Source organism: Electrophorus electricus, chromosome 4 (assembly GCF_041902795.1).
Source record: "Electrophorus electricus isolate QZ-2024a chromosome 4, ASM4190279v1, whole genome shotgun sequence".
NCBI classification, from domain to species: domain Eukaryota; kingdom Metazoa; phylum Chordata; class Actinopteri; order Gymnotiformes; family Gymnotidae; genus Electrophorus; species Electrophorus electricus.
In genome coordinates, this window is record NC_137500.1 from 29,093,033 (window position 1) to 29,101,524 (window position 8,492).

Here is an 8,492-nt window from a genome sequence, read left to right on the forward strand (position 1 = left end):
CAAGAATCGAAAATACACACAAGCACAACTGACACTAACTGATGATTCCATAAAAAACAAATTGTTTTTGGGAACAATGGAACAGTCTTAATAAATCTAAATCAGAAGAATTGTCTATTCAAAATAGTGACATATGGACAACACATTTTAAATCATTCTGTGATCATTTGCCCACCTGAACAAAAGCATATAACCAAAAATTGAATATATTAGAACTGGCAATAAAAAATTTCCAGAATCCCCTGGACTCACCCATTATTGAGCAGGAACTAATAAAACATCTACCCTAAAACCTAAAAAAAAAGATTAAGCACACTCAAGTAAAAAAATCCAACTGGCCATCCTCAAACTGCCCAACATAATTCTGAGTGTTGTTATTTCCCTGACATCTGGAGCCAAAGTTATTTTCAAAAGTGGAGATAAATTCAATTTCAATAATTACTGAGGGATCTGTGTGAACTGTAATCTGGGGAAAGTATTCTGTAATACTATTAATTCAACACTTATAGACTTCCTTAGCACATTGTCTGAGTAAAATTCAGATTGGTTTCATACAAAATCACCGCACATTTCAGATCATATTTACACTGTAAATGATTTACATGTAATTGACTTACAGATCAAAAACAAAATACTTGCATATTTTTTAGACTTCAAAAAAGCTTTTGCCACAGTTTGGCACAATGGTCTATTCTACAAATGACTGGAAAGTTTTGTAGGGGGTGGAGCATATGACATTATTAAAGCCACATCCACACACAATAGGTGAGGTATTAAGATTGGCAACAAAAGGGCTGTTCTTTTCTCAGCAGCGTGGAGTGAGACAAGGCTGCTGCTTAAGCTCAACATTATTCATCATCTACATCAATGAATTGGCTACCATTTTAGAGTGCTTTTCAGCACCTGGTCTCACTCTGCACAACCCAGAAACCAAATTTCTGCTCTATGCAGATGATCTGGTTCTGCTGTCCCTTGGACAGAACTTAGACCTAATGGAGCCATATTGCCAGACCTGGGCCCTGGCAGTGAACTTGAAAAAGTCCAAAATGATCATTTTCCAAAAAAAGAGCCAGATCTCAGGGAAACACACATTAGAGACACACACATTAGAAACCTGTTTAGATTACAATTACTTAGGATTAAACAATACATCAGCGAGAAACACAGAGAAGGCACACAGAGCATTCTATGCAATTAAACATCAAATTCAGTTCATATTCAAATTTGGCTCAAATATTTAATTCTGGCCACTCTCAAATCAAATTTTTGGATAATGAAACACACCTAGCTGAAGTTAGGCATACTGAATTTCAGGGGGAAAAATCCTGCAAGTGCAATGGAAAACAAGTAGTATCTATAGAGCTGAATTAGTCCAATTTCTACTATTACTCAAAATTCAAAAAAGGGTTATTAAAAACTGGCTACACTTATAAAATAGTGGACCCCCCCTCCTCCTATTAATACAAAGCCCTGTAGTGCCAAGAAGCTGAACAGAGAAAAGAGCCCTCCCACACAGCTGGTCCTGAGTTCATTAACAAACACTAACACTGTTCCACATCAGGAATATTCTAAAATGCAAACAATCAGACCAAACCAAATTATATCACTTCAAAAACAAAGCTACTTCACCCACTGGAACACACAAACACAAGCACAAAGCAAAGAGCAGTGCAATCCAGCCCTAAAACAACAGTACACTGTAGCAGACTACCTGCTCACAGAGACTGATTTTAATCACAGAATCATGCTGACAAACTACAGACTCAGTGAACACAGCCTGGCCATACAGACTAGCCAAAATTAAAAATTATGGCTGCCCAGAGACACTCTGCCAGCAGTGCACCAATGTACAAACAGAGCTGCACTTTCTCACTAAATCTGAAACAGTTGACCAAATACACTGAATTTATTTAATAAGTTTGAGATACACCCCAACTTAAGATGTCCAGTATTGACAAACTGCCCATCCTATTAGGAGAAAAGAAAGAAAGCAATGCTTTAGCTGAGCGATATATATTAGCCTGCCACAACATAAAGGACAGTTGGTAGCCTACCCAAATGCATCACACACACACACACACACACACACACACACACACACACACACACACACACACACACACACAGTTTTGGCAATGCTATAAATGAATATGATCATGCCCATAATGTTTACTGAATTGAATTGAATTGAATTGAATTGAATTGAATTGAATTGAATTGAATTGAACTGAAGTGTGGGGTTGTATGAGAAGATGAGAAAAGTAATTTGGGCAATATAGCTGCTTGGCAGGTACGGGGCATGTCAGTAAGCCAGGCTGTGTCCTGTTGAATCATGCACCGTTCCCCTGAGGGTGGTATTGGGTGGTATGCGTCTTTTGCACAGCATGTAAAGTACACAACAGCTCAATTAATGCACTTTCAGATTTTGTCCTCTGACCAGAACAGATGTGTGCAGGCACTCTAGACTAATGTATCTCCAGCCACCCAAGAAACATGCAGGCCCTGAGTAGCCAGGGTAAGCATGGGGGGAATTTGGAAAGAACAATAGTCACCAATAAATCTGTTCATTTGTCTAAAAAGGACCTGTAAGACTTTTCTGCCTCAACTAACCTAAGTCTTCGGGTACAGTGGACTCTTCTGCTCAAACAACAGGTATCGCCGGCATATAACTCTTCCACAGAGTCTCTGGTGTTCAGCTTGCATTACCCTTGCTGGTGGGGACCTATGATTTAAGAACTAGAGGACTACACCAATTTCTCTCTCTCTCTCTCTCTCTCTCTCTCTCTCTCTCTCTCTCTCTCTCTCTCTCTCTCTCTCAGCAACTACTTCAATTTATAAGGTGAATATGAAGGCAAGCTTCATATTCATCAGTTAAATTGGCTTTCTATTCTCTTAATAACTCTAGGACAGCAGTACATGGAAGGACAACATTCAGGGTAGAAAAAAGCATCTACATTCCTGAATCTTTGTCTAGGCTAGATACTGCCTAGACATTACTCAGCAGTTCTCCCAGAATTACTAGAGCCTTACATAGAATCCAAAAAGGCAACTCAGTGCAACTCACTTGCCTGAGTGAATTACTATCAGTTTAGACCTGACAAAGCCCAGTACTTTTCAGATATTGCCCATTTTAAGATGAGGGATTCAAGCTTCATGAGGCTGCGATTAGACATGCATTAGAAGTTAGAGCCCTGCTGGTGAAAAACACAGCTTTCATATTACAGTCATGTTCTTGGAAAAGAGTACTCCCAAATTGCTGTAGCTTGCACTGATGTCTAAAACATTAAGCAAGCACCAGGACTAGAACTAGATAATCCTTTAAACATGCTTAAAGCTCTGCCCACATCATACATGAGTAATCTTCCAGTTCTCTTGCCTAATTCTTTTCTTCCCTTTTTGTCTTATGAAAAACTGTTCAGTAGATAAAGATCACTGTCCTACCCACTGCTCAGCTCCAACCAGATGATTCACTGGATAGTGCTTCAAAGCAGGACAGAAGTGAATGAAGTGAAATGTTCATAGCTGGAGCCAAGCCAGTCGGCTCGGCTGAGCACCATGACGCGTGCATTTCACTTCTGTACAAAAATATTAAAGATATATAATGTTGCGTGAACTGCCAAGGAAACATTTTTAAAAAGCTCATTTGTAAATGTTACTTTCTTCCATTGATAACACATCCCTGAAATGGTGAGGACCTATGATTCCTAGAAAAGAGCTGTGATTTGGGGTTTTTTGCATTATCTAGTATAAATATATAACCCTAATGTTGATCCAGATAGGGATTTTATAATATCTAAGTATAAACAACTAAACAAACAAATAAGGGAGAAACCTGAAACCATGAGAATCTACCATATATCCATGATAGTCCTTATATTTCTCTTAATGAAATTCTGAGATAGAGCATTCTTCACTTTCTAACATTGTTCCTATCTTTAGTAAGAACACCCAATCCGCTCGTCTCAAGCTCGCTCTTTTTTATGGTTGAATAAGAGGAATGCATTGTTTTGGGATAGTCAAGGCTGCCCAGGTTTTGCCAGAAGTATAATTCACGTGCTTGGTGTACCCTGAAATGAAATCCATGAAATCCTTTTACTGTCTCTCCCACACTCTGACTTCCTGTCTTTTAGTCTGGCTCAGTTTCCACCTGAGAAAGCATGCCCAAGTCTATTCACACCTGGTTAGAGTAATATCACCCACACAGGATCCCTCTGGGAGCTCTTAAGGGAATCACATTTTATTATTATACTCTCATTCTAGGAGTCACAGCACGGATCAGTTTTCATAATGGTGGAATGGTACTGACAATGGTTGGCAGGAATCTCTTTATCTTCCCATGGCTCTTGACAGCAGCCAAGTTTTCCTTGAGGATCACATATTCTGCTTTGTAAAATAGGCCTAACACGAGAAGCGGGGCCTAGAGGAGTGATAAACATGTTTGCCATTCATTTGTATTTTGCTTAACAAATTTTTTATGCATATTGCATTTCTTTCCTTAAGAAAAGGCGCTTTTACCATATTATATACTATATCATATATACCATTAACATTACAATTTCAGACAAAACATATATGTTCTTTAGAATACATTATGGCTTTTGTGAAGACAATTTAACAGATGTTTTGCCTTCAGCCTGTCAGCTGATAAATGGAACAGATCACTGTTTTTCAGATCTTGGTCTTAGAGAATTAAAAAAGGGGATGCAAAGAAATACAGTAGATATTTATTTGAAAGATGAAAAGATATAATGCAATGCTTCACACACCTTACAGGGGTGGGGGTTGGCACAATGGGTCTGTATTCTATATTACTTCTATAGTGCATGATGAGGTAGTACAATTTGTTTTATTATATCAATATAATAAGAAACCTGAGGATCATGAATAAATTCAATGCAATGTCCAAACTTGACACATCTAAACTTAGCATAATTATTTACAATAATTTGGTGATTCCAACAGCAGATGCAAACACCAAAATTTACTGTACTGAGTAGGATACATTCTATGAGTAGATGACAAAGCACTTTTGTAAGTTGCTGTGGATAAGAGTGCCTGGTAAATGCCAAAAATGTAAATGTAAAAGTTTACAATGGGCCATGGAATAAAAATCATATTGAAAATCATATTTATGCTACCATTAAGCAGCAGATGGATAAGGTTGCTATGAAACTGGGTGTACTTTATGAAACAAGGGAAAATAACAATGTGGACCACTTGTAATGAGTCATAACTTTGTTTTCCACTCTTATCTCATAAGGGAGGTACCAACTTCTGTTGGTTTCAGTCTAGACTCAAGCACAAAACTATATACAGCTGAGAGCTACACAAAATATTTGATGCACATATTCTGTTTCCTGGTTGCAACATTTTAATTAGCACTGCTAATTGTTTTAAAGGCATGAGCCCAGTAATTATCAGCTGAAAAGATACTATGTAATCACCAAACTTTCCTCTTTAAATTCCACCCCATGCTTTTGTGAATAGTGCTCCCATTTTTTTTTAAATTGCTGTACCAGGCTCAACATGAAACTACATGCCTACAGCTTTACAAAGGTGCAGAGAGAATTACATTATTAAGACTCAATGAGAGTATTTTGGAGATAGTTTGAGTTAAAGACCATTTTGCAGAAATGCTACACCTGAAGCTTTTCCTTCGTAGTAACCTCTTCTATAGATTAACGCACTTTCCTTCTAACATACATATACTGCACCAGCCAAAGATGTCTGTTTTCTCCCTTTATCCAGGTCTTCAATCTATGTGGTTAAATGGGAAAAAAAGTTTTATTTTGCCAGTCTGAATAGGATATGCCATACTGTGGAAAATTACAAACACCGTACATTGCATCTTAACCACCTGACATACAGGTTACAGTGAAGCAAAAGCTGAAAAATGCCTTTGTGTGAGAACACAGTGAATCCTGTGAACATGCATTTTCATCCTTTATTTCTTAACACAGCAGGATGAAAGTGGAGGACACATCCCAACACACTTAGATATAAGCAAATGACTGCTCGAACAGACTTAGAAAAGGAACACGGGAAGATGTATTCACTTGAGGATGTGCTAAAAGTATAAAAGAACTATAAGCAAAGATGGGAAATATTGCATCTAGTTAATAGTTGGTAGCTAGATGGAGCTGTCAATAAGCAGTTACATGGGCATCCAAAGCACACCTTATAGTCCAAACAGCATTCTCTATTCATCAGCAGAGAATTCTCGCAAGCAAAGCCTACCAGTGTGTCATTGCTGAGAGAAAGAATGAGAGGGAATGGAAAGGAACAATTTTTGTTTGTATAGGGGTAAACCAAGAAACAGATACATGTCTTTGGGTTCGTCTTTGGGTTCATTGTTAAAAGTATAAACATGTGTCAGATAGAAGCAAGAGGGGTAGTATTTAAAATCTTATCTTATCTTACCTACCTATAAAACATACCGTCTACGTTAACAGAACTGCAGTAAAGGCACACTCACTGTTGACTCACTTGTCCAGTGTTTTCAGCAGGTACACCAGAAATGCTTGCAGTCTGTATGGTAAGAGGATGAAAGCAGATCTTCCTTGTGAGCTCTACGTCCAGATCTTTCAAGGTTTCACAAGCTCCTCTCCCACTAGGGTTATCATGGTCAAACCACTCAGTGTAACAAAAAAGGATAAAAGTAAAACATATAAGAAATAACATTATCTATGTGATCTAGACTTAGAAATCATGGATATTGTCAAGTCAAACTTCAAAACTAAAGCTTCAGACTATGCCAGTTTTCCATTCATCTTGCACAATAAAAAAATTAAAGCCATTTGTAGGACAAATAACATGTATATTCATCAAATAATAAGGCTTTGTTTATACTGTGAGTTGAAATGTCCATATTAGATTTGCTTTTATTTTCTTTGATCAGATGAGCATGTTTACTTGAAGCCTTTGATACAGTCTGTTCCATCATTGTCTATATATTAAACATGGGAAGATTCATGTATTTGTATTTGGTTTTTTTAGTGTTGGGGGTAGGGTGTAACAGTGTCGTTTTCTTCCCAGAGTAATAGTGCTGGCATTAGATGTGTGGTTTTTTAAAATCCTTCACTGCACGGTATGCAAAATCATCCTTGATTGAATGTCTATATGCAGGCCAAGTCATTTGATGACATCTGGCCAGTTTGGACCAGTTTGGTCCAGTTTGGCGCTTACTATTTTGAAAGATGTTTAGCACAGCTCATTTAAATCAGAAATCACAAAACAGCAGTTGTAAAATGCAAATATAGTTAACTGATTCTTGATTATGTCATTGATTCATTAAATATGTCATCTTCATCCTCCTTACATGCTCTGGATGCATTCAACATCATATAAAAAATGTAGGATGAAACCCAGAGTGTGCGCGTGCCCTTATAAGTAGTAGAATATAATTCAAAAATCATATAATGTAGAACTAAAATAAATTAGTTACACAACAAAGAAATAATGATTTAAGGCACTGTGGATGGAAATGACTATGAATGTCACCAGTGGCTAACTCATTAGGGATCTCGACCCAGACATTTGGAAAGCTGCTTTGTGAAAATGTGGACTGTAAAAAGTACTGAATAAATACATTTGACTTTGAACTTCAGTATCAGTGTATCAGTGTAGTGAAAAGAAGACTTACCAATATCTTCATACTGCCTACAGATTTCAGTCCACAAACTGCTATCACAAATAATGCACAGCCTTACAGACAACTGCTTTTGTTCATTCCTTAAAAGAGGGTTTATTGTTCACCTTTGCCTCTGGCCCCCTGTAAATTAGCCAGTGTTGTAAAGCATGCCTTTTAACAAATGGAGAGGCGAGACAAACTAGACCATATATATATATATATATATATATATATATATATATATATATATATATATATATATATATATATATATATATATACACACACACACACACACACACAAAACATATAGTTACAAAACATATAGTTCTGACTTTTGAGTCTTTAGATTGTGGTGAAAGAAGTACAGATAGAGTGAAAAGGGTGTTTTTACATGTAGTTTAAGGATTTAAGTTTCACAGGCCTTGAGCACAAATAGAAAGATATAATATTGCAATTAAATATATCTGGTAAGAAAAGATATTACTGTGTTTTTATCGCCTCCATTAAAAAAAGTCTCTTCAGGGTATTCTGATCCAAATACAATCTCATTCACTGTCTCTGAACAGCCTTTGAACTTTCGTACCTCTTTCCATGAAACAGGAGACACATGGTGAACCGTCCCTTCTCATTCATAAAAAGAAACCAAAGACGACACTGCTGGTTAAAGTACCTTTGTGGATGTTTGGCTTTTTAAGGTCACTTCTTTCTCACCTGTAATTAAATTCCTACATCATTATATCACTTTTTACAGTAGTGTAGTACACTATGCAGCGTGCTTATGTTTTAAGTCCAAGAATTCTTGAAGTTCAGCCAAACATGCAAAAGGTCTTCTATATTTTCATTTTCTACATTATACAGA